The following is a 27,261-nucleotide window of genomic DNA, read 5'->3' as shown; positions in this document are numbered from 1 at the left end:
TGAGCTGTGTGGATGACCTGAGACCAACGTGGATAATTATGAGCACAAATCTGTAGTGGAAGAAAATCCCTCTCTCTATACTTAGCTAGGCAGAAATAGATCTCCTGAACAGACCAATTTCAAGCACTGAGATCATAGAAACAATAAAAATTATCCCCAAAAACAAATACCCTGTTCCATATGGCTTCACACCAGAATTCTATCAAACCTTCAAAGAAGAGTTTATTCCCATACTGAAGAAATTATTCCAAAAAATTAAGGAAAAAGGAATCTTCTCCAACACATTCAATGCATACATCACTCTGATACCAAAACAAGGAAAAGATCCAAATAAAAGGAGAACTTCAGATCAGTTTCACTAATGAATATAAATGCAAAAATCCTCAACAAAATCCTAGCCAATAAATTACAGCTTCTAATAAAAAAAAAATCATACATCATGGTGAAGTAGGTTTCATCCCAGGGATGCAAGGCTGGTTTAACATATGCAAGTCCATAAACATTATTCACCATATCAACAGAAGCAAAAACAAAAACTACATGATCCTCTCTTGCTACTTCTCCGCTTCAGGAAAACCACAACAACAAGGGTACTGTAAGTTGGTCTGTGGATGACATTGTCAAAGGTATAAACAGCACCAGTATGAAAAGCCAGTTACAAGCTACTCAAGTTGCCAGGAAACTACTTTCTAGAGAAAAACAGCCCCCCATGGACAACATAATCTGGCTGATTTGATCCCAAAATTTGTGTCCTTTTGGAGCAGAACTTACTGTAATCCCATTCAGTTTGAATCTGCCTATGAACTAACTAACATTGCTTCAGGGACATCAGAATAGATCAAGGCTGTAGTAGCTGATATGTGCATGGGGAGATGCCAACAGAGAAATGAATGCTTCCACCATCAGAAGTAGCATCATCAGAAAACGAGCTTACATTTTGCCTTTTAAGTATCGGGTCATCTTTCTTATCTTTCCTCAACTCTACATTAATACTTCTATTTGGCATCACCTCATTTCTGTACTGTCTTTTCCCTTGTTCTTGAACCTGCTAAGTCAGGCAGTTGGTGAATTAGCACTGTTGTTGGTTGACAAGGTTATGAGACAAAGGGAGAAAGCTGCACTGCTAACTTAAGCTTCCACAGGAGGTAGTAGAAGCATTCATTTCTCTGTTGGCATCTCCCATGCACATATCATTGAAGAAGCTGTATGGGCTCTAGGAAACATTGCAGCTGATGGTTCAGTTTTCTGAGACTTGGTTATCAAGTATGGTGCAGTTCACCCACTGTTGGTGTTCTAGCTATTCCTGATATGTCATATTTATCATGTAGTTACTTATATAATCTTACCATGACATTTTCAAAACTTTGTTGCGACAAGAATCCTGCACCCCTATTAGTTGCTGTGGAGCAGATTCTTCCTACTTTAGTGTGTCTCCCACATCATGATGATCAGAGGTATTAGTGGATACCTTCTGGACTATTGCCTACCTTATTGATGGTCCAAATGAATGGATTTAAGTGGTTGTGAAAATAGGAGTTATGCCTCAACTTGTGAAGCTTCTGGGAGCTACAAATTGCCAATTGTGACTCCTATGCTAAGAGTCATAGGGAATATTGTCACTGGGACAGATGAACAGATAACAGATTAATTAGACTCAGGTTCTAATTGATGCAGGAGCACTTACTGTCTTTCCTAGCCTGCTGACCGAAACTAATATTAAAAGAGAAGCTATACATATGATATCAAAAATCACAAGTGGCTGTCAGGAACAGATACAGCAATTTGTGAATTATGGACTAGTACCATTACTTCTTGATGCTCTCTCTAAAACTTTAAGACACAAAGGAAGCTATATAGGCTGTATAAGTTTAATATAGCTTAACTTAGCTTAAGTTAACAGTGCAGCTTTTTCTCTTTGTCTCACAACCTTGGAACAGTTGAACAGATTGTGTACCTCATTCAACTGTGGTATAATAGAACAGTTGATGAACCTCGTTACTTAGAAAGATATCAAAATTATTCTGGATATTCTGGATGCCATTTCAAATATCTTTCATGCTGCTGAGAACCTAGGTAAAACTGAGAAACTTAGTATAATGATTGAAGATTGTGGAGGCTTGCACAAAATTGAACCTCTACCAAATCAGGAAAATGAATCTGTGTACAAGGCTTCATAAAACTTGAATGGGAAGTGTTTTTCTATAGAGGAAGAGAAGGATTAAAATGTGGTATCAGAAACAACCTCTGAAAGCTCTACCTTCCAAGTTCAGGATGACAATCCTCAGAATTTTAACTTTTAGATTGTACAACTGAGGCACAAAGCTATTGTGTACTATGTTTGGTATAAGTTTCTCTTACTATTTCTCTACTAAGGACTCTTTTTAAATGTGGTTTGTTATTGTAGCATTTTTTTTTATAACAAAACTATACTTGAGCAGTTCCAAACTGTACATACTATATGGAGCCTGTCCTCTGACAGGGTTTCTTATTTCTATGTGGAATTTCATATCTTACAGTGTCCTGTAAATAAGTATTAAAGTTCACCCTTTTCTTTACTTGACCAAAAAAAAAAATCTATATTTGTGACATTTCAGGATACAGGATGCAGCATTTTAGTGTATAAGATACATGTAGTACACATAAGTGTTGGTATCTTCATTAACACCCTTCTTTTCTATTACTTGGCTGTAATTTTTGTGAAGGTAAATGATATATTTTATATGTATTTTTGTGGTATATGTTCAGAAGCCAGAATCTTAAATGTGTCCTATGTCTAATGATGTAAAATAAAAAAAAAAATCCCCAGTACTGTTTAGCATTTGACTTTTTTACATGTTTAAAATGTTTCTGGATTTTTCTGCTGTTTGTCAAACTTAATAAAGTATTGCCCTGAAAAAATATTCCACATAAGCCAAAAATAAAAAAAAATATGGACTCATTTTTCACTTGCTACTATTAGAAAGATTGTTCTACCTTTCTGACCAACAAGCCAATATAAAAAAGTGTACTAATTCTTTGAACCAAGTAAATAATAGTAACATGAGCTAATAAAGGCAGTTTTGACTCTGTCATATCTATTACCTATAAGTAATGCCTATTTTCTAGTTTTTAAAACACTTTATGGAACAACTTCAATTACTTTTAAAGGTCACCATTTGCATTTGCTTTTTTAAGCCTCATTCCTCTCATGCTCATGTGCTTCTGCCAAACTTTGATTTTCTGTAATAAGCATGGAAGAACATGTTGCTAATTAGAAAAGCTTACATATGTCCAAATATTCTATCATCTATACCATTGACCAGAGGCATTTTCTGGCTGAAAAAGTGCCTAAATGCCAAGCCTGCAGAGGGAATGCCATTTTTCTATTTAAAAAGACTGAATACACAAGCGAGAGAATATCACATATCTGCAGATACCCTTTTTGTTTAGCTTTATTGACTCTGGGGTAAAACATTAAAACAACAAAAGTTACAAAAGAATTTTTAAAAGATGCCTTAAAGTCATTAACTTCAGAGATTGTGGCTTCCACTAACTTTAAGAAGAATTTTCTCTTGGAAATTAATGCATCCAACATCATTAATGTAAACTCTCACACTTAAGAATTTAATCTAATTGAACAGGAGTACAACTAAAGTTTTAACTTATTAAGCTAAATGTAAGCTTCTCATACTTATAAGTAGGACTCCATCCTGAAGTTTCTATTATTAAAACAGATTGATTTAGTTGTTAAAGTATTGCCTGCTCCCCATAGACAAAATAGACGTCCCATGGCTAACAGAGGGCTCAAAGTTAAATAAAATCAGGTGATCATGGCTGAGTAAGAGAGGGATCACATACACTGCATTCTCAGAAAGATGTTGTAAAAGTGTCACAGGGCCTCCATTTATACAATGGAGACTACCAGTTCCTTTTGTCAGTGCCAACATAGAATGCAGCTGGAAATTCCCCAACTGACCAACCAACTGAACACTTCTCCACCCCACTTTCCACCTGCTCACCGTCAAATTCCAACCCCTTCCCTGGTTTTGCAGTCCTGCTATAATTTCAACTGGACAAAAGGATCAGTCTTACAGTTACTATTTCCAAAAAAAACAGCTGTATATCTCAAGTCAGTTTCTACTGGCCTCTAGAGAATGCCCTGTAGTTCACTTCTGAGGTAAAGAGTCAAATTGCATCTCCTTTTACTTTTTTGCATCATATTCTTTTGTCTTTTAGAGATAGAATCGTATTCTTTTTTTCCCATCTGGTGTGCAGTGAGGCATTCATACGTCACTGTAACTTCCAACTCATGGGCTCAAATGATCCTCCTGCCTCAGTCTCTCAATTAGCTAGGACTACAGCTACATGCCACCAAGCCTAGATAATTTTGTTTCCATTTTTTTGTGGAGTTTCACTAGCGTGGCCCACATTAGTCTTCAAATTCTTGCCTCAAGCAATCATCCTGCCACAGCCTCCCCAAGTGATGGGATTATAGAATGACTTACCACACCTGGCCTCCATCTCATTTTACTGCTGTAACCTCACATTGAAGTAAATGTGGAATGTATGTTACATATATGTTTACCCACTGTGCATATACTTTACTCTCTTCATAATTATTCATAAGCTTTTCCCCAAATTGCTAAATATTTAAGTAAGATAGTTCCTGGAAAAAACAGCTTCTGCCTTCCTTCTTCAGACCTCTATTACATTTTACACCAGAGGCTGCACACCCAATCTGCAGATTGATTTCTTTTCTTTTCTTTTCCTTTTCTTTCTTTCTTTTTGAGACATAGTCTCACTTTGTCACCCTCAATAGAGTGCTGTGGCGTCACAGCCCATAGCAACCTCCAACTCTTGGGCTTAGGCGATTCTCCTGCCTCAGCCTCCCAAGTAGCTGGGACTACAGGCACCTTCCACAACACCCTGTTATTTTCTGTTGCAGTTTGGCCAGGGCCGGTTTCAAACCTGCCACCCTCTGTGTATGGGGCCTGTTCCCTACATGCTGAGCCACAGGCGCCATCTCAAATAGATTTCTTTTAATAAAACATAAAGCTCTTCCTTTTTCCTTCACAGCTCTCATGTTCTTTTGTTAACATACTTTATGCACTGAAAAGAAACTAATTTTATAAAAACTGAATCATTCAAATTTTCATCAATAATTATTTGTTAGTATAAGTGAAGGTTTATTAAATGACATTGTTTATTTTGTTAGGCAGTTAGCTAGATACTAGCAGGACAGATACATTTAGGTTATTTTAGACTAGTCTTGGTCAAGCTAACCTGCACTATTATGGGAATGGAGCTGATCAAGACCTTGCAAGTGGGTTGCTATGAGAACAGAGTTTATTATTGAAACCCTGGAAGACTTTCAAGAAGCAGCTGATACTCTTGGAATATTGTATAAAACACCCAAACTGCACTTTCCATGGGACCTGCAGTCACAAGGATGGAACCTGGCTTACTGTGTTGATTTTTAATAAACTTTCTTTTATTACTAAAACTTTACTTGCTCTTCTTAATTATTTTTCTGCAATCTACAACCACTGCATTGCTCTAACAGTTTTTCTAGACGTGCTTGCACATGTGAATGCTTTATAACTATAGCTCATAATTGTACCTTCACTGACATAGTTCATAGAAGAACAATATGGAAATATATCTACTTCAGGGTAATTCTGCATTGTTTGAAACAGTTTAGCTAAGGAAAAAATAAGAAAAACATATTACTTATATATTAATTCACTTTTTTATTTCCTTTGAAACTTGACATTTTTAATTTCCCAGAATACTCCAACAACTAGATTAGTTTCATAGATGTTTTCTGCATATCCCTGCCAAATTTGAAGTCCAAATATTTTCCGTCTCTACCACTGACCCCCTAGATTTTCTTAAGCAACTAATTTACTTCTCTGCACTCCTAACATCTTTCTAGGAAAAAGCCTAATCATATTTTCCATATATTGACATCACAGTTGTAGTAGGGGGATAATCATTGAAAAGCGCTTTGGGTGGGCAGGCACTGTGGCTCAAAGCTATAATCCTAGTATTCTGGGAGGTCAAAGTGTGAACATCCCTTGAGTTCAGGAGTTTGAAACCAGCCTCAGCATAAGTCCCCATCTCTACTTAACATGGAAACAATTAGCTGAGCATTATGGTGGGCTCCTGTAGTCCCAGCTACTTTAGGAGGCTTGAGGCTGGAAGATCACTTGAACCTAGGAGTCTGAGGTTGCTGTGAGCCAGGCTGATGCCATAGCACTCTAGCCTGGGCAACAGACTGAGACTCTGTCACACAAAAAAGAGTGTTTTTGAAAGCTAAATGAGAAATAATTGCCAATTATAATTTATGCTTTGTATTCAAACTACTGAGAAAGATATAAAAGTAGGATTTTCACCCATATTAAGCCACTCAGGGGAAACATATTTATTAATACAGGCCTGCCTCATTGTACTGTGAATCATTTTATTATGCTTCATAGATACTGCATTTGTTTATACATTAATGGTTTGTGGTTAACCCCGTGTCAAATGAGTCTGTTGGTGGCATTGCTTTTCCAACAACATATGTTCATCTCATGTCTTGTTTCACGTTTTGGTAGTCAACAGAATATTTCAATATTTTTATTGTTATAACTTAAATGATTATTTTTGACCTTTGATCTTTGATGTTATTATTGTATTTATTTTGAAGCATCATGAACCACACACATATAAGAAAGTGGTCTTAATTAATAAATGCCATGTATATTCTGACTGCTCCACCAACCAGCCATTCCCATGTCTCATTTACTCTCCTCAGAACTACCCATTCTCTGAGATATAGAATATTGAATTTACAACAGTTAATAACCCTAAAATTGCTCCTAAGTGTTCAAGTGAAAGTGAGAGTCACATGTCTTTCACTTTATATCGAAAGATAGAAATGATTAATTAAGCTTAGTAAAGAAGGTATGGGGAAAGCCAAGAAAGGGTAAGAACCATGTCTCTTGACCCAAATAACCTATTTGAGAATGCAAAAGAAAAGTTATTGAAATAAATTAAATGTACTATTCCAGTGAAGAGATGAATAATAAGAAAGCAAAACAATCTATTGCTGACATGGAGAAAGCTTTAGTAATCTGAATGAAATATCAAACCAGTCACAAAATTCTCTAAAGCAAAACCCTAATTTATAGCAAGACCCTACCTCTCTTTATTTCTGAAAAGGTGAAGAGACATGAAGAAACTATAGAAGAAAAGTTTTAAATTATCAGAGGTTCGTTAATGAGGTATAAAGAAACAAACACGCTTTATAATACAAAAATACAAAATGATGCAGGATCAGATAATTTTTTCTTCTTGTTGTATTTCTTCTCTAAGAGTTTCTTATGGGAACACTTGTCATTGAATTTTGGGGTCCACCAGGTAATCCAGGATGTTCTTATCTCACAACCCTTATCTTAATTACTTCTGCAATGGCCCTTTCTTTTTGGAAGTAAGGTAACATTCACAGATTTTAGGGATTGAATTAAATGTATTTGACATGAATATTTGTCTTTGAGGGCTTTTTTTTTGTGTGTGCGCTCACTACGACTGCAAATATATAGCTACCAATATCCTCAATTCACCTATAGTAAGCAGTTTTCTTTATTTGGTTGACAAATGATGCACTAGGAAACATATTTTGATTGCAACACAATTTGTGTTTTTTAGAAGAAATTTTGTTGTGATAAGACATAATGTTTCTATTTTTAAAAAATGTTTCTGATCATTATTTTCCTGTGAGTTGGGAATATTATGATGAGTGCTTAGCCTGGTAAATACAGATGTATTTATGTATACTGTATTTATTTAGCCCAGCTTACAGTCAGTGCCTAATAAATACACAGTGCTTTGACATCTAAGTATGTAAAATAATCCATACTCTTGTTCATTAAAGGTACAACATTATAAGTCCACTTGTCTTGTTTTGGTATAGTAGGTATGCACAGGTATTTTAAAAAAGAATACTGTAGAAGGGTGATATGTGTGGCACCTTAATTTGTCGTATACCAAGTGGCAGTTTTAAATGATAAGATCACCACTAAGTTTTCTATTGCAACTACTCAAAAGCAGTCATAGACAGTACAGCACTATCTAATATCAGCTATTTTCCAATAAAACTTTACTTATGGATGCTTATATTAGAATTTCATATAGTTTTTGTGTGTCTCAAAGTATTTTTATTTTGATTTTTTTCAACCATTGACAAATATGAAAGCCATTCTACAACAAAATTATGTTATAAGGCCGGATAAGCCCTGAGAGTTCTAATTTGTTATCTCTTAGTCCATTTACTGTTACTTATAACACAATACCTGACTCTGGATAATTTATTAGAAATGAAGTATATTTCCTACAGTAAGCTATGAAGTCCAAGGTCAAAGCAGTATATCTGGTGAGGGCCTTATTGCTCGTGGGTACTTGGCTGAGTCCTGAGGTAGCACAGAACATCATATGCTTGAACTGCTGCCTCAATGTCAATCTGTTGTATAGTTCAGTTGGATTACAGGGGTTAAGGGGTACAGCTCCATCCTTACAATAGGTTTTACCCTGCCAACAATGGGGCTGAATGTGCTAGCTCAGATCTCTCTTTCTCTTTTTCTTTTCTCTTTCAAAAATTATTTTTTCATTCTTCTTTTTTTTTTTTTACAGATTAATATGAGGGTACAAATCATTAAGTTATATGATTTACACATGACAGGTAAAATTCAGAGTTTTAGGTGTGTCCTCCACCCAGGGGTGTGCCATATATCCATACATTGTACCCATTGGGTGGGAAGTTACTGAGCTCTCCCCTTCTTGAATTTAATTCAGATTTTCTGTCGTAAGGGTATATGATTATTAATCTCTTAGTATTAATTTGATATTGAGTAAACATGATGCTTGTTTCTCCAATCTTTTGATACTTTACTTTAGGAGGATATTCCCCAAATCCATCCAGGTGGTTACAAAGGATAAAAAATGTCCATCTTTTTCTTAGGGATGAATAGTATTCCATGGTAAACATGTACCACACTTTATTAATCCATTTGTGTGTTGATGGGTACTTGGGTTGTTTCCACATTTTATAATTGTGAGCTGAGTGGCTATGAACAATCTAGTGCAAATTTCCCTGTGATAAAATATCTTAATGTCTTTTTTCCCATTAGGTAAATACCTACCCGGGTCACATAGTGGGTTTTTTTTTTTTGTTGTTGTTGTTCTTTCAGGGATTTCCACACTTCTTTCTATAGAAGCTGTACTAGTCTACATCCCTTCTTTCTGCAGTCATACCAGCAACTGCTGCATTTTGAAACTTTGTGGTGAGGACTATTCTCACTGGGATTAGGTGATAACTCAAAGTGGTTCTTATTTGCATTTCTCTGATAATTAGGTATTATGAGCATTTTTCATATGTTTATTGGCCATTCTCTTGTCTTCATGAGAAATGTTTCTGTTCATATCTATTGCCCAATTTTAAATGGGCTTATTTGCTCTTTTCTTGTTGATATACTTGAGGGCATTCTCAAGTGATATTCTAGTGATTAGCCCTATGTCAAATTTATAGCATACAAATATCTTTTCCCATTCTGAAGTTGTCTTTTTTATTTTAGCTGTGAAAAAGTTTAACTTAGCTCTGTGCAGTGACAGTATCATACCCAATGAGGTTTATCCCAGGAGCAATTATTGCTAATTGCTCCTTTTCCCAATACCCCACCACGATGACTTGAAATATAGTCGGCATTGACAATTTTTGATAGTCTGTACAGAGACCGGCACCAGTAGCACAGTAATTACAGCACCAGCCACATACACCAAGGCTGGGAGGCTCAAATCCAGCCCCAGCCGGCTAAAATAACAATGACAACTGCAACAAAAAAATACCCAGTGTTGTGGCAGGGGTCTGTAGTCCCAGGTACTTGGGAGGCTGAGGCAAGATAATTGCTTAAGTCCAAGAGTTGGAGGTTGATGTGAGCTTTGAAATCATGATATTCTACTGAGGGCAACATAGTGAGACTCAGTATCAAAAAAAAAAAAAAAACTTTTTATTTTTGTTCGGTTCTTTTTTTTTTTTTTTGTTGTTGCTGCTGTTGCTATTGGGGTCTTGTTCATAAGTTCCTTCCCTAAGCTGGTAAGATCAAAACTTTTCCCCACACTTTATTCTAGAGTTTTTATGTTTTGTGTCTTATATTTAGATCTTTTATTCATCACTAGTTAATTTTTGTAAGTGGTGAGACATCAGAGTCCAATTTAATTCTCTTACATGTGCTAACCAGTTCTCCTAGAACCATTTATTAAATAGGGATTCTTTTTCCCAGTGAATGCTTTGGTTTGATTTGTTAAAAATTAGATAAAAATATGAGATGGGTTTCACTTCTGAATTCTCTATTCTAACAACAATTTTATTTTTTATATCATGGTAGAATATATGGAATTTACCATTTTAATTATTTTTAGGTGTACAGTCAGTGGTTTGACCTTCATATTACTGTGCAACCATCCATACCAATTCTTATTTTTTTAATCTTTCCGCATTGAAACTCTATGCTCATTATGCAATAGCTCCTTATACCTTTCTCCACTCATCTGTGGGCTATAACTGTTCTGCTTTCTGACTATGATTTTGATGATTCTAGGTACCTTGTATAAGAGGAATAGTACAATATTCCTCCTTTTGGTCTGGTTTATTTAACTTAGAGTAATGTCAATAATATTCATCCACATTATACCATGTGCCAGAATTTAATTCCTTTTTAAGAGTAAATAATATCTCAGTATATGTATATAATATTTGTTTACTTATTAATCTATTTATGGAATATTGCATTTTCCCCACTTTTTGGCTATTATAAACAGTGCTTCTATGAACATTCATGTACAGATATCTGTTTGATCCCCCATTATAAATTATTTAGAGTATATACTCAGGAGGCAAAATAGCTGAGTCATATAGTAAGTTTTTGTTTAAATTTTTGAGGAACCACCAAAATGTTTTCCACAGGGGCTGTACCATTATATGTTACCACAAGTAAAGCATGAGTGTTCTAATTTTTTCACATATCCTCTAAAACCATTGTCATTTTTATTCACTTTAAAATAATAGTCATCCTAAGGAGTGTGAATGGTATGTCATTGTAACTTTTCTCAGTTTGGCAGCTTATTCTTGGTTGTTAGTGTACACTTAGCTGAAGAGTGACTCGACACACTAAAAGTAAAGCAAGCATGAAATGATGTTTTTATGAAAAAGCAAAAGAAGTTTATAGAGTAAGAGCAAGGTACATTCACCACATATGGAAAATGGAAGCCATGTTGTAATAAGAGGCTCAGGTTATCGTCTGGGGTCTTGTTTTATAGTGTTTGGCTTTGGTCATCATCATGATTGAGACATCACCACTGAACTACTTTAATAAGATGACAATTAGCCTTTGGTTACTATAGGTCACTTTATAGACCCTGCTGTGCCTGGGATGCCTGGACGGTGTGCTGGGAAACTCCTAGAATTCCTTTTAAATCAGCAGTAAATTCCACCTTCTCCCAGGTATGGCAGTTGCTCAGGACAGGGTAAAGGCAGGGTGTTCTCCGTTGTCCTTAGGAAAGCTAGAATCCCTCATTAACTACCTAACATTTTGACTTGTGTTCCCCTAATTATTAATGATGTTGAACATATTTTCATGTGCTTATTGGACATTCTTCTATCTTCTTGGGAGAAAAATCTATTTCAGTTCTTTATCCATTATTAAATTGGATTTTTGTGGTTGAGGACTTGTAGGAGTTATTTACATGATCTGGATATTAATTCCATATGAGATATATGGCTAGAAAATATTTTCTTCCATTTTGTATATAGCCGTTTAACTTTCTTAATAGTATCTTTTGATACAGAATAGTAATTGTGATTAAGTCTAATTAATTGCTTTGTGTTTTCTGTACTTTAGAGAAGCCACATCTAATAAATCACTGCCAAATCCAGTGTCATAAAGCTTTCCCCCTATGTTTTCTTCAAAGACTTTTATAGTTTTAGTTGTTACAATTATTTATGTGAGGTATTTGATTAATTTGTTAATCAAATAAATTTATTTAATTAATTAATTTAATTTATTTAATTTATTTGATTTAATTTACATATATATTATATATAACAATGTAACTTCATTTTCTTCTATGAGAATATCCAGTTTTTCCAGTACCGTTTATGGTAAGGACTGTATTATTCTTATAGAACAGTCTTGGCATACCTGTCAAAAATTATTTGACCACATATGTGAGACTTTATTTATGCACTCTCTATTCCACTCTACTCACTGTTTTGTTTTGTTTGTTTTATATATGTTTTTCTATGTACTACATTGTTTTTTGCAAGGGAGTGTATGACTTCTATTTAGTCACTCTTTTATAAGATAATTTTAAGTCTCTTGATATTTTGCATACATTTTAAAAGGGATTTTTCTATTTCTGCAAAAGCCATTGCTGAGATTATAACAGGGATTGGACTAAATTTATAGATTCCTTTGACCAGTATTAATGACTTGACAATATTAAGTTTTCTCATTCATGAACACATAATATCTTCCCATTTATGTATGTCTTCTTTAATTTATTGGATATAAGATGTTAGACAATTAAGTTCATGAATTTAACCTAGAAAAAGTTGCTGTACACCACATTGTTAATTCAGGTAAAAGATGGCATATCTGGGACTCATTCCCAGGCACTGTTACCTCAAAAAAGGCATTATGAATATATTCAGGTTAAATAATTTTATATATAGCTAGAATCCTAATAAAACTTAATATCCATTCTAATCATTAGTACATAGATCTTCCTCCAAAATAGATCATATCTTAGGACAAAATTCTAACCTCAATAATGTAATGATTCAGAAATCAATGAAACAAAAATTTGGTTCCTTGAAAAGATTAATAAAATTGATAAATCTCTGGTTAGACTAATTAGAAACAGAAAAGTAAAATCTGTAATAACTTCAATCAGAAACAATAAAGGGGAAATAACAATAGATATCATAGATATTAAAAAAATCTTCAGTGATTATTACAAAACTCTGTTCTCAGAAACATGAAAATCTGAAGGAAATGGACTAATACCTGAAAGCACAAAACACTCCTAGACTCAACCAGGAAGAATTAAAAAATTTGAAAAGACCTATATCAATCACTGAAAATAGCATCAATTATATGAAATCTCCCAGAAGAGAAAAATCTGGGATGAAATGGCTTCACATCAGAATTCTACCAGACCTTCAAAGAGGAACTAGTACCTATATTACATAACCTTTTCTAAAACACAGAAAAAGAAGGAATTTTCCCCCCAACACTTTCCATGAAGCAAATATCACCTTGATCCTCAAACCTGGAAAGAACCCAACAAAGAAAGGCAACTAAAGACCAAAAATATAGAACAAAAATATTCAATAAGATCTTAGCAAACATAATTCAATGACGGAACATCAAAAATGTTATACACCACTATTAAGTCAGTTTTATTCCAGGATTACAAGGTTGGTTCAACATATGTAAATCTATAAATATATTACATCACATACATAAAATCATAAAAAAGACCAGAATATTCTTTCAATTCATGCAGAAAAGGTTTTAGATAATATTCCACATCCTGTCATCCTTTTAAGAAATAGGCTTAATTCTTCATTCCTGTGATGCTTAACTAAGAATAATATTGTTTAGGATATTGCATCCTTATTTATAAGTGAAATATGTTTGTAATTTTCCCTTTATAATAATATATTTTCTCCAATTTTAATATCAGGTGTATCCAGATTAAGTAGCATGATATTGAAGTATTTCTTCTTTTTCTGTTATCTATAAGATTTGCCATGATATGTTTTTTGAAATTATCTTTTACTTTTATTTAAAAATATTAGGTGCCTATTTTTTGAGACTTTGGAAAAAATAAGAAGTTAACTGATGACTCCATACTGAACCTTAGAGTCAAAGCATTCTATAGTAGACATACTCTCATTTGACAATGTGAATGTTACTTTCTTTGCATTATTATTATTATTATTGCTTAATATTTCAATGCAGCAATTGTCTGATTTCTGTTCTGAATGTATTTATCTTCCTTTGTTCTTTATGAGGTTTTTGTTTCTGGTCCTTATCTTAAACATTGTTATTGTTATTAAATTTTAAGCCTTTTTAATTTTGTGAAGGCAAAAATTGGAAAGCTAATAAACACATGTATGTGAAAAAATAAAAAGAAAAGAAAATAGGCTTAGATGGGACATTACTTAAACTGATAGAGGCCATCTACAGTAAACCCACAGCCATTCTCATATTGACTGGAGTAAAATTGAAAGCATTTTCACTCAGATCTGGAACTATACAAGGATGTCAGTTGTCACGACTGATATTCAACATAGTGCTGGAAGTCCTACCCATCACAGCAGGCCACAGAAGGAGATCAAGGGTATTCAAATGGGGAGAGAGAATGTCAAACTCTTGCTTTTCATGGATTACATAATCTTATACTGGAAAACTCCAGGGACTCAACTATAAAGTTCTTTAAATTGGTCAAGTAATATAGCAGTGTCTTGGGATACAAAATCAATACTTACAAATTACAAGCTTTTATATATACCAACAATAGTCAAGCTGAGAATATAATCAAAAACTCTATTGCTTTTACAGTAGACAAAGACTATGATGTAAGATGGAATAAACACAAACCTAGCCAGGAATTTGAAAGAATATGTGATACTGGAAAACTAGATATTAATAAAGAATTTTGGAAAGACATACTCCTGGCAATCTAGGAAAATTCATTCATGTAGAAGGCTGTGTAAATATTCAGGAAAGACTTGTTAAAGGAGAAGATCCCAATCCCTCAGCTCTGGATGAGCTTGAGACCTTGTTCAAGCAAGAAATAAAACTTAAGCCTGTCTGAAAAATCACCTATTTTCTATTTCAAAATTATAAGGAAGTATAACTGTTTTGATTCATACTTTGAGTTAGGGCTACAATGTACTCACTATAGGTGAGTTTTTTGCTTTCTCTTCCTCACCCCTGATCCCTGATGGATTTCCAATGACTTTTACTTTCCTCATGGTGGAAAGGAAAGTTAGTTACAATTTATTAAAGAGTATATATGGTGTCTGTTTTTCCATTCTTGAAACACTTAAGATACATAGGGTATGGTCTCCAGTTCCCACCTAAAGTTTTAAAATATTGTCTATTACATATATTGCCTTGAGAAAAAGGTGAAGGACATAAAGTTAAGGTATTTAAGGAAATCATCTGATAAATTCCTGGCTGACCACTAACTTTTATACTCACTTAAGTGTGACACTTAGAAAAACAGGCTAAAAAAAAAAAAGAAAAAAAAAGCAGAACTTAACAAAAAAGTTAGCAGAGCATTCAATGGTTCTACAGTCCCAGTGACAAAGAAACTTTAAATAGTCCAGTAAGGCTACTGTACAAGTATGCTCCAATAAGAAAGATGACATCAAAAGAAATTAAACCAGAAATAACAATAAATTATTTTGCATGGAAGAATCTGATAGCAGATTTAAAACAGTATACGTATTATCTAAAATATTTTATTTTCAGCCAAAATTTAAGAGACAGTTAAACAAATAGGTACACTTACCTATTTCGTGTCACATGTAAAGAAGAAAAGATAATCAATACAAAAAGTGTTTTAGAAGCTCGGTTTTTGAAATGAATATAAAAACACTATATAGGCTATTATGAACATTTGTAAAGAATTAAAAGAAATAATGTCTAAATAATTTAAGGGAAATACAGGAACAAGGCAATAGGAAATGAAGAATATAAAGAAGTAGAGATTATAAGTAATAACATCAAAAAGAAATTCTGGGTTGAAATAAAAAATTTACTAGACAGACACAAAAACCAGCATTAGATGGCAGATAAAAGTCCAACAAACTTGAAAATTGTCCAACGGAGGTTATGTAGTTTGAATGAAAAAAATGAATAAAAAAAAAGAGAATAAAAAATGAACAGAACCTAAGAGACTATTTGGATAGTATCAAGCATAATAATGTACATGTAAGAGAAACCCCAAAAAAGATAAATGGAAAATAACAGAAAAATTTAATAAATAATTTATAAATCTACCAAAACTTTATGAAAAAATTATTAAACTTTCAAGAACCCCAAAGATCTTCAAATAGGAAGCATTAAAAATGTATGCCATCCTAGCCAAATTAATAAAAGTCATATACAAAGAGAAAATCTTGCAAGGAAAAAGAGGAAAATTATCACATAAAACCAGGTCTTAATAACAGCATCCTATCATAGACATTGAAATCTGAGCAATGGAATGAGATACTCAAAGCACTGAAAAAAAAAGATTATACACCCTGAATTCTATACCCAGATAAATTCTTCATAAACTAAAACAACAAACAAGGTGGAATGAGCATTTGCAATAAAAACCCAAGAAAGTTGATCACAAGAAGAGCTATTTTATACAAAACAGTAAGTTAAGTTATTCAGGGTGAAATAAAATGACAGTAGACAATACCTCAGTTTCATATGAAAGAAATGGAGAAGTTATGTAGGTAACTAGATAGGTGAATATAAAAGGAAGTATAAACTTATTCTTTTTAAAAGCATCATTCTTATCTATTTTTGAAAAACTTTATAAAATTATTATGATATATATTGAAGGGTTTAAATTATATAAATATACAATTTGCATGACAATATGAACACAGTGTAGGTGAAAATGAAGGTTCACATAATGGAAACATTTCATGTTTATTTTTTAAATATGTGGAAATTAAATCATTATAAATTCAAACAATATTGCTTTAAGTTTAATGGGTTATTAATAAGCCTTAAGAAATCTACTAAAATACCTAACATAAACAGTAAAATAATCAAAAAGAAATTAGAAAATATCGATTTAAAACAAAGACAAGAAACATAGCAATATTAAAAAAGCAAAATATTATCTATATAGAAATTGTTGATATGACAGAAATAGAGTTCACAATGTGGATGGAAAATAAGATGAAGGAATTGAGGAAAATATAGAAAAAGAAATCCAAAATAAAGTTGAAAAACTATCTTAAGAAATAAGTGAAAGTAAAGGAAAAGTCACCACAGATCTGGACATAATTAGGAAAGCTAAAGCATAGCTGAACTATATGAAAGAAGCATTCCAGGATCTTCAAAACACAGTAAAGAGTCTCATAAATAAAACAGAGTATGGAGAAGAAAGATTCTCAGAAATGGAAGACAAGACTTTTGAACTAACCCAAACATTCAAAGAGGCAGAAAAGAAAGGGGTAAGACAGAAACAAATAGAGTAGGCAGAATTTTCACTAAGGCAGATATATGTCAACACACATACACATGAATTTATAAACTATAATGATTCCTAAAGAAGAGAATCCCCAAAGCATGGAATCTCTACTTTAGGGAATCACAGTAGAGAATTTCCCAAGCATTGTGAAATAAACAAAAATTTATATATTAGATAATTTCAGAAGTCCATTATGACTCAACTCACACAAAGAATCTCCTAGACACATTGTTATTAATTTAGCCAAAGTCAAAATGAAAGAGAAAATTTTGCAAGCATTCAGATGTTCGTAACTTATTATTTACAAGGGGAAAAATATCACATTGATGGTGGATATTCAGCTTAAATCTCTCAAGCCAGAATAGGGTGGTCATATACCTTAAAATTCTTAAACAAAATAATTTTTGGCCTAATATTCTGTATCCTGTTCAACCAAGTTTCATATTCAATGGAGAAATCAAATATTTTTCTAACATACAAACATTAGAATTACACCTCACTTATCAATTCTCTCAATAAACGTTAATGCCTTGAATTGTACACTGAAAAGACACAAGCTGGCTGATTGGATGAAAAGGAAAAAGCCATCCATTTGCTGTGTACAGGAAACTCACCTAGCCTTGAAGGCCAAAGTAAGACTAAGGGTGAAGGGATGGAAAATAATATTTTAGGTAAATGGAAATCAGAAGAATGGAGAGTTTGAAATATTATTTTCAGATCCAAGTCAATTTTAAGCAACTAAAGTCAAGAAAAAAATGAACACTTCATATTGATCAAGGGAATAATACAACAAGAAGATGTTTTAATTCTAAATACTTATGCACCCAGCTTAAATACTCCCAGATTTATGAAACAGAACTTAATTAGTCTGAGGATTATAATAGCAGCAGCCTTTAACACCTGTCTTACAGAGCTAGATTGATCCTCTAAACAGAAACTAAAAAAGTTTATGAAGGACTTAGAAGAAATCCTAGAACAATTGTGTTTAATAGACATATACAGAACACACCATCTGAAAGCTGAAGAATATATGCTCTTCTCATAAGCCCATGAAACATGATGCAAAATAGATCATATACTAGGACACAAATCAAACCTCCACAAAATTAAAAGAATTGAAATTATACCTTGAATCTTTTCAGACCACAAGGAATACAGTTGGAACTCAACTCCAACAAAAATTTTCATCCCCACACAAAGGTATGGAAAGTAAACAACCTTATACTGAATGACAGTGGATTTAAGGAAGATAAATAGGAGAAAATCATTAATTTCCTTGAACATTACCACAATGAAGACACAAACTACCAAAACATGGGGACACAATAAAGGTGACCCTAAGAGGAAAATTTATCACATTTGATTCCAACATCAAAAACCAGAAAGAGCCCACATCAACAACCTAATTAATTATCTTGAATTAAAAAAGGAAGAGAAATCCAATTCTAAACCTAGCAGAAAAAAATAAATAACCAAAATTAAATCAGAAATAAAGTAAAAAACCCATTCAGAAAATCAATGAAACAAAAATTTGGGCTTTGAAAAGATAAATAAAATCAATAAACCATTGGTCAGACTAACTAAAAACAGAAAAGTAAAATCTTTAGCAAACTCAATCAGAAACAAAAAGAGGAAATAACCAATGCCACAGAGATGTAAGAGATTATTTTTGACTACTCCCCAAAACTCTATGCCAAGAAATGTGACAATATGGAGGAAATAGACCAACATCTGGAATGACACCATCTCCTTAGACTTAACCAGGAAGAAATAGATCTCTTGAACAGACCAATATCAAGCACTGAAACTGAAGAAACAATTGAAAAGCTTCAAAAAACAACAACAGAAGCCTTGGGCAGTGCCTGTGGCTCAAGAAGTAGGGCTCAGGCCCCACATACCAAGAGTGGTGGGTTCGAGCCCAGCCATGGCCCAAAATTCCAAAAAAAGCCCTGGACCAGATGAATTCACATCAGAATTCTATCAAACCTTCAAAGATGTGTCTGTACCTATACTTCAGAACCTATTTCAAAATACTGAGAAGGAAGGAACCTTCTCCATCATGTTCTATGAAGCAAACATCATCCTAATTCCAAAATGAGGAAAAGATTCAACCAAAAAGGAGAACTACAGACCAATTTCATTAATAAATATCAATGCAAAAATACCAAAAAATGTTTGGCTAATATATTGCAGCTATATATTAAAAAAATTTATACATCACAATCAAGCAGGCTTCATCCCAGGAATGCCAGGCTGTTTTAACATATATAAATCCATAAATTTAATTCACCATAACAATAGAAGCAAAAACAAAGACTATGATCCTCTTAATAGATGCAGAAAAAGTACTTGACAAAATTCAGCTCCTTTTCTGACAAGAACACTTAAGAAAATAGGCATAGATGGCATGTTTCTCAAACTGATTGAAGCCAACTATCACAAAGTCATAGCTAATATCAAACTGAATGTAATAAAACGGAAAACTTTTCCACTTAGATTTGTAACCAGACAAAGATATCCACTATTGCTACTACTGTTCAACATAATTCTGGAATTTCTAGCCAATGAAATCAGACAAAAGAAGGCTTTAAAGAGCATCCAAATGTAGGTAGAGGAGGTTAAGCTCTTGTTCTTTGCTAATGATATAATCTTATACTTAGAAAAACCCAGAGACTGAACCACAAATCTCCTGGAAGTCATTAAGAAATACAGTAATTTCTCAAGGTATTAAATCAATGTTCAAAATCACTAGCCTTTTTATTTACCAATAATAGGCAAGTTGAGAAGCTATTCAAAGACATAATTCCCTTTACAGTAGCTTCAATGAAAATGAAATACCTAGAAACTTACCTAACAGAAGTGGTAAAGGTTCTTCTCAAAGAAGATTATGAAACCATAAGAATAGAAAAAGCAGAAGAAATTTTAAAATGAACAAACATACCACACTCTTGGCTGGGAAGAATCAACATTGTTAAATTGTCTATTCTACCCAAAGCAATCTACAGAGTCAAGGAAATCTCCATTAGAATTCCAACATCCTACTCTAAAGAACTGGGAAAAATAGTACTTCATTTTCTGTGGAAACAAAAAATAACTGATGCAGCCAAAGGTATTCTTAGTAATAAAAACAGAGCCAAAGGCATCAGTCTAACAGAATTAAGGTTATATTATAATTCCACAGTGATAACAAGAGCATGGTATTGGCACAAAAATAAAGACATAAGCATATGTAACAGAATATGAAACCAAGATATTAAACTAGGTTCTTATAGTCATCTGATCTTTGATAAACCTGAGAAAAGCATACAGTTGGGGAAAAGAATCCTGTTTCAAAAAATAGTGTTGGAAGAACTGCATAACCACATGTAAAAGTCTGAAATTGGATGCACTCACATCTTTTATCACAAAAATGAGCTCAAGATAGGAAAAAAATGTTTAAATCTAAGACATGACATAGTACAAATCTTAGAAGAAAGTGTGGGAAAACCCCTTGATGATATTGAACTAGGGCAAGTTTTTATGAGAAAGATTTCCATGGCAATAGCAACAACAACAACAACAAAAATGGGACTTCATTAAGCTGGAAAGCTTCTGCACAACTAAGAACACAACAAGTAGAGCAAAAAGACAACCTTCATAATGGTAAAATATATTTTCAGGGTATGAATATGACAAAGGTTTTGTAACTAGAATCTATAAAGACTTCCAATTAATCGACAAAAAACAATCGAGATATGAACAAAACTTTTTCTGAGGAAGACAGAGAAACGACTCACAAACATTAAAAAAACAAAAGCTCATTGTTCCTGATCATCAGAGAAATGTAAATCAAAACCATGCTGAAATATCCCATAACCCACGTAGGAATACCTCACATCACAATGACACCAAACCTGTCAATGCTGTCATGAATGTAGAGAGAAGGGAATACTTTTACACTGTCAGTGGTACTGCAAACTAATACAACCTCTTTCAAAAGAAATATAGGGAATCCTCAAAGAATTCCCACCTGATACTGCAATCCCATTACTACATATCTACCCAGAAGAAAAGAAATAATTTTATCTGAAGAACATCTGCACTAGATTATTTATTACAGATCAGTTTACAATTGTGGAAACAACATAAATGCCCACTGACCCAAGAATGGTATATGTATACACTATTCAGCCATTAAAAAAACGGAGACTTCTTTTGTGTTAACATGTATGGAGAGAGCACATTCTTCTTTGTAAAGCATCACAACAATGAAGAAGCAAGGATCCAATGTACTCAGTACTAATATGAAACCAGTGGACAAGCTAAGGCATCCCCACATGTGTGAGAACTTAATTCAAGGTAGGCAGTTTGGGAATGAGAGATTTGGGAGAGTTGAGGAGGCAGATGGTTGTAGTCTCAATGTGCACAATGTCAGGGTGTATGACATACCTCTTGGGGTCAGGACACAATTATAAGAGGGACACTAACAAATGCAAACATTGTAACCTAATTATTTGTACTCTCAAATTAATCTGAAACAATAAATATAGTATTAAAAAAACTAGTTGTGTGCTATAAAAAAATATATAAAATTGGTCCAGCAAAAAAATGAAAATAAAAATTACAGTCAAATGGAAATCACAATAAATCAGGGTTTGCAATCCTATTTGCAGATACAATTGTGCTTAAAAGAACAAAAAAGGCAGAGATAGTCACCACATACTGGTCAAGGGAAAAATACAACAAGAAGAAATTTCAACCCTAAATATCTATGGACCCAACTTAAATGCTTCAGGATATATAAATGAACCCTAATTTGTCTGAACAATATGATATACTGAGTCCAATATGAGTCCACCATAATTACAGAGGACTTCAACAGCCCTCTGACAGAAGGCTTGAACAGATTCTCCAAGCAAAACTAAACAAAGAAGCAGTGTAATTAAACATGACTTTAAAACAAACGGTCTTAACAAACACATACAGAATTTTCTATGCCAATAAAATTGAGTACACATCTACTCATTGCCCCCTGGATCATCTTTCAAAAATGATAATATCTTAGGGCACAGATCAAACAAATCTCAACAAATTCAAAAGAATAGAAGTCATACCTTGTATCTTGTCAGACTACCATGAATTAAAGGTAGAATACAACTCCAATGAAACTCTTTATTCCCACATAAATTAATGGAAAATAAAATGTTCCATGCTGAATAAGAGTGGGTCAAGGAGGATATAGAAAAGGAAATCATTACATTTTGCAAACAAAAATATAATGAAGTTACAACCTGTAGGATACTGCAAAGGTAGTCCTAAGTGGGCAGCTTATTACATTACAGGGACACACTCACAAAACAGGAAGAATGCACATCAACAAAATAATGAGTCATCTCAAGTAGCTGGAAAACTAACACTAATCCAATCCAAACCTAGAAGAAGAAAAGAAACAATGAAAATTGAACCAGAATTAAATGAAATTAAGATGCTAAGAACCATTATGAAGATCAGTGACAGAAAAAGATGATTCATTGAAAAGATTAAGAAAATCCACAAACCACTGGCCAGATTATGTAGAAAAAGAATAGTAAGACCACTAATAACTTCAGTCAAAAACAAAAAAAAGGGGAATACTAGCAGATACCACTGAGATACAGAAGATCATCACTGATTATTCAAAAAACTCTATGCCCAGAAATTTGAAAATGTGGAGGAAATGAACCAGAACCTGAAATCACACCATCTCCATAACTCAACAATAAAAAATTAGAAATTTTGAACAGAACAATATTAAGCACTGCAATGCATCAATAATACAAAATCTTTCAAAAAACAAAGTTCTAGACCAGATGGAGCCACACCAGAATTCCATCTATCCTTCAAAGAAGAGCTCTTAGCTACATTACCAAACCAACTCTAAAACACAGAGAAGAAAGGAACCCTCCCCAACATGTTCTATGAAGCAAATAGCACCCTTATACAAACACCAGGAAAGGACCCAACAAAAATGGAAAAAATACAGACTATTATCATCAATAAATATCAATGTAAAATTATACAGTAAAATCATAGCAAACAGAATACAACTACATACTAAAAACTATACATCACAATCAGGACTTTAGTCTAGGGATGCAAGGTTAGTTCAACATGTCAATCTTCAAATGTAATTCACCACATAAATAGAAGCAAAAGCAAAGACCATATGATACTCTCAATAGAGGCAGAAAAAGCATTTGACAAAATCCAGCATCCTTTTCTGACAAGAATGCTTAAAAAGTAGGTATAGATGAGACATTTCTTAAACTGATAGAGGTCATCTACTACAGACCCACAGCCAACATCACACTGTAGGAAAACTAAAAATGTTTCCACTTAGAACTGGAACAGCACAAAGACATCCACTAATGCCACTAATTTCCCCCCCTGTAGTTTCCTAATTATCTTGCCCATTATTTTCATGGTCCTAGAATTTTTGATTAAACAATGTGTGATCAATCAGTAGCTTATGATAATTTTATGTATAATCTTGGTAGACAATTCAGGTAGTGCTTCTTTTTTCTTCCTTTCAACATGTAGTTGTGAGCCAGCATGATAGTTGGTACGCTTGTATACCCAATAGCTGGGAAGGCTGAAGTGGGAGGATAGCTTGAATCTCCATGTTCAAATCCAGCCTAGGCAACATAGTGAGATTAAATCTCTAAAAGCTAAATTAGGTAATTGATTTTTTTTATAAAAGACCATTGTAACTATTGTAACTTGTAACTATTCCTGTTCTTGACTATATATTCAGAGCAACTTGAATCAATGATTCTGGGTTTTAATCCCCAAACATGAGCTAAATAAATTCTCTACTTATATTAATCTTGCCTCAGCCTTTTCCTTTATGTCAATATATCACAAAGAACAACCTATTTAACGATAAGTTAACAAAGGTAATGCAAGACGTCTACACTGACAACTATATACTATTCTTGAAGAGAATTAAAGAAAGCCTATATGAATAAAAAATATTCAATCTTCATGGATTAGAAAACCACAGAGGTCCGGGACTGGACGAAGCCTTTTTGTAGTCTTCAATTCTCAGGGGAAGTGCCTTTTGTGGATTACAGGAAGAGAGGGAAGATCCAAATAGTAATTGCAGCCAGATTTGAGGGCTGGTTAAAGCAGAATTACCAACAGTTTGGCAGCGGCAGAGATGACCAATTAGGAAGGTCTGGGTAGCAAGGGGTCACCCATTATGGCAAGGTCATGGGAAGGTTGAGAGGGCAGGCTCCCTACAGGAACATAACCATTTTATTTCCACCAGCTTGGATTGGTACTCCAGTTGCAACAGACTCAGGGACTCCAGCACCCCATGAGACCTACTGTCGAGGGTACATAGTGAGACCTGCCTCTGAAGAATTCTGGAGAGATCTGAGTGGAATCTGAACCCTGTAGAATCTGAATTCTGAGGAAATAATCAGGCCATCACAGTGCATAATTAAGTTGTGGTGTTTTCTGTCCCCTACCCTAAAACTACAGTGCCACCTGATGTCCTGGCAATATATTGAAACAAAATGTATCCCTACAAAAGTTGGACACTGTATCTCACTGTCTCTCTCTGTCTCTCTCTCTCTTCCTCTGTCTCTCTCTCTTTCTCTCTCCATACATATATATATATATGTTTTTATGTATATATATACTTTATGTGTATATATATATTATATATGTAAGTAGGTTTTTATTTTGTTTATTTTTTCTCTTTCTTCTTGCTGTTAGTATTCACTTTTTCTTTCTGTTTTTTTGTTCTTTCATTTATTTATTACTGAGTTTGCTTATTTTTTATTATTTAGAGTTTTTAGATATTTTGTATTGATGTGTTTGTTTCATGCTTATTTATATGGTTGATTCTTTTCTTAACGTCTATTTTTACTTTCATTAATAGCAAGGGCTCCTGTATTTCTTGGTTACAATATTTTAGCCTCATCTATTCTCTCTCCATACTTCATTCCAGTACATTCTCTCTTTGGACAGAGACTCTTCTACCTTTCTCATCTCTCCCACAAAAATCATCTCCACAACAGCTAAGCTATCCCTTCCCTCTTTCTTCTCTTTCCCCTTTCTTTCTTCACTCCACTCTCCCTCATTTCTCTATTAGCTATAATGGCATTATTTCCTTTAACTATGCTTACCCGAACATTATCATTATCATTATTACTAGTATCATCATCATTTTATTTATTTGTTTACTAAGAGTTGGGAAGACACAGCTGTGGCCTGGCAGGTAGGCCACAGCAGGTATCTGGCTCAAGGGGGCTAAGAGAACTTTCTAACTCTGGCGCTTAGAGGACAGTATTGGCAAGACCACACTGAAGAACTTTCTGATTTTTTTTCACTCTTACTTAATTTTTCCTTAGTGTTTTTTTGTTTTTGCTCTTTTCCTTCCCTTCATAGTTTTGGCAGAGGAAGAGTCTGGCTTTTCTCAGGCTGGTAAGGTCCACATGATTTCAAGTAACCCTACCAGCCCAGCCCTTTCAAAACACTGGAGTTATAAGCATGGCTTTAGCACCACCATGATCAATAAAAATTTCTTCCATCACTCTCAGCTCCTCTTCCTCACCTCTGCCCCTCTTGTTCTCCAAGTTTTTTCTTTCTTCTTTTCTTCAGTTATTATTCTTTCCATTTTTCTTTTTCTCCTTCTTATTTTCCTTTATTTTTTCCTTTGTTTTTACCCCTTCCTTCTATTCCCCCAGGTTTCTCCCTGCCTGCTTGTTACATTTCTTCTCATTTTGGCCTAACACCAAAGAGGTCTCTTCATCACATAAATTCCAAGGCAAGGTAATATGGAGCCCACAATCTAAGCTCATCCTACCAGCTTTATTAGCCAAACTGTGGAAAATAATCATGGGGCAGAATCAGAAGAAGAACTCTGGCAACACAAATAATCAGAGTAGATCAAATCCCCTGAGGAATGACAAAGGTGATACACCAGAAGATGCCATTCAGAGATACATTCTATTCAGAAATAGAATCCAGAATATAGATGGCAAATAAGATAAATAAAATGGAGAAAACGATGGAGATAAAAATCCGAAGAGCTGTGAAAAAGTTGTCTCAGGAAATTAACAAATTCAAAGACAAAATCACCAATAATATGGATATAATGAGAAAGGAGATAGCAGAGCTCAAGGAAACAAAAATGTTATTCGAGGAAATCCAAAATACAGTAGAATACCCCAGTAATAGGATTGAGTAAGCAAAAGAAAGGATCCCTGAGATTGAAGTCAAGGCTTTTGAACATTCTCAAATGTTCAAAAAGGCAGACAAATGGAGAGCAAAAACTGAGAGTCGTGGGATCTCTCCAAAAGGTCAAACATTCTCACCTTAAAAGAATTCCTAAAGGAGAAGAAGATGGTCCTAAAGGCACAGATGCTCTACTCCAAGATATTATGGAAGAGAATTTCCCAAGCATTGTGAGAAATACTGAAATTCAGATAGTAGACAGTTTCAGAATCTGAGCAAGACTCAATCCAAATAAAGCATCTCCTAGACACATTGTGATTAACTTTGCCAAAGTTAAGATGAAGGAGAAAATTCTTCAAGCAGCCAGATGTAAGAAAAGCATTACCTATAAAGGGAGAAATATTAGAATGACTGCAGATCTCTCAGCCAAACCTTTCAAGCCATAAGAGAATGGTCGCCAAACTTCAATCTCCTAAAACAAAACATTTTCCAGCTAAACTGCACTTCCTTTGTGATGGAGAAATCAAATGTTTTACTGATTTACACATGTTGAAGAAATTTGCCATAACTAAACCAGCTCTCCAAGATATTCTCAGACCCATCCTCTATAATGATCAGCACAATGGTCTACCACCAAAGTAAACTTTCCCAGAAATTTTTTAACTAAACCTAACTTCCATAGTGGTAAAAGGATGAAAAATAATCCACTCAACATTTGAAATATATGACACCCCAAACATTGTCAGGCTTATTAATTCTCTCAATTAA

General features: G+C 33.9%; 1 non-coding gene and 1 pseudogene across 1 annotated transcript; both read left to right on the top strand.

Annotated features, from left to right (window-relative positions):
- The first annotated feature begins 550 nt into the window (after positions 1-550).
- LOC100944156 lies at positions 551-2,300 on the top strand (annotated as a pseudogene).
- Positions 2,301-9,612: 7,312 nt separating this feature from the next.
- Positions 9,613-9,750, top strand: LOC111722267. Its single transcript, XR_002771115.1, has one exon. It is a non-coding gene; the product is annotated as a U4 spliceosomal RNA (small nuclear RNA).
- The last annotated feature ends 17,511 nt before the right edge of the window (positions 9,751-27,261 follow it).

This window comes from Otolemur garnettii, unplaced genomic scaffold (assembly GCF_000181295.1).
Source record: "Otolemur garnettii isolate 467f Iridium unplaced genomic scaffold, OtoGar3 scaffold00227, whole genome shotgun sequence".
NCBI classification, from domain to species: domain Eukaryota; kingdom Metazoa; phylum Chordata; class Mammalia; order Primates; family Galagidae; genus Otolemur; species Otolemur garnettii.
This window is presented reverse-complemented; position numbering and strand designations above follow the sequence as displayed.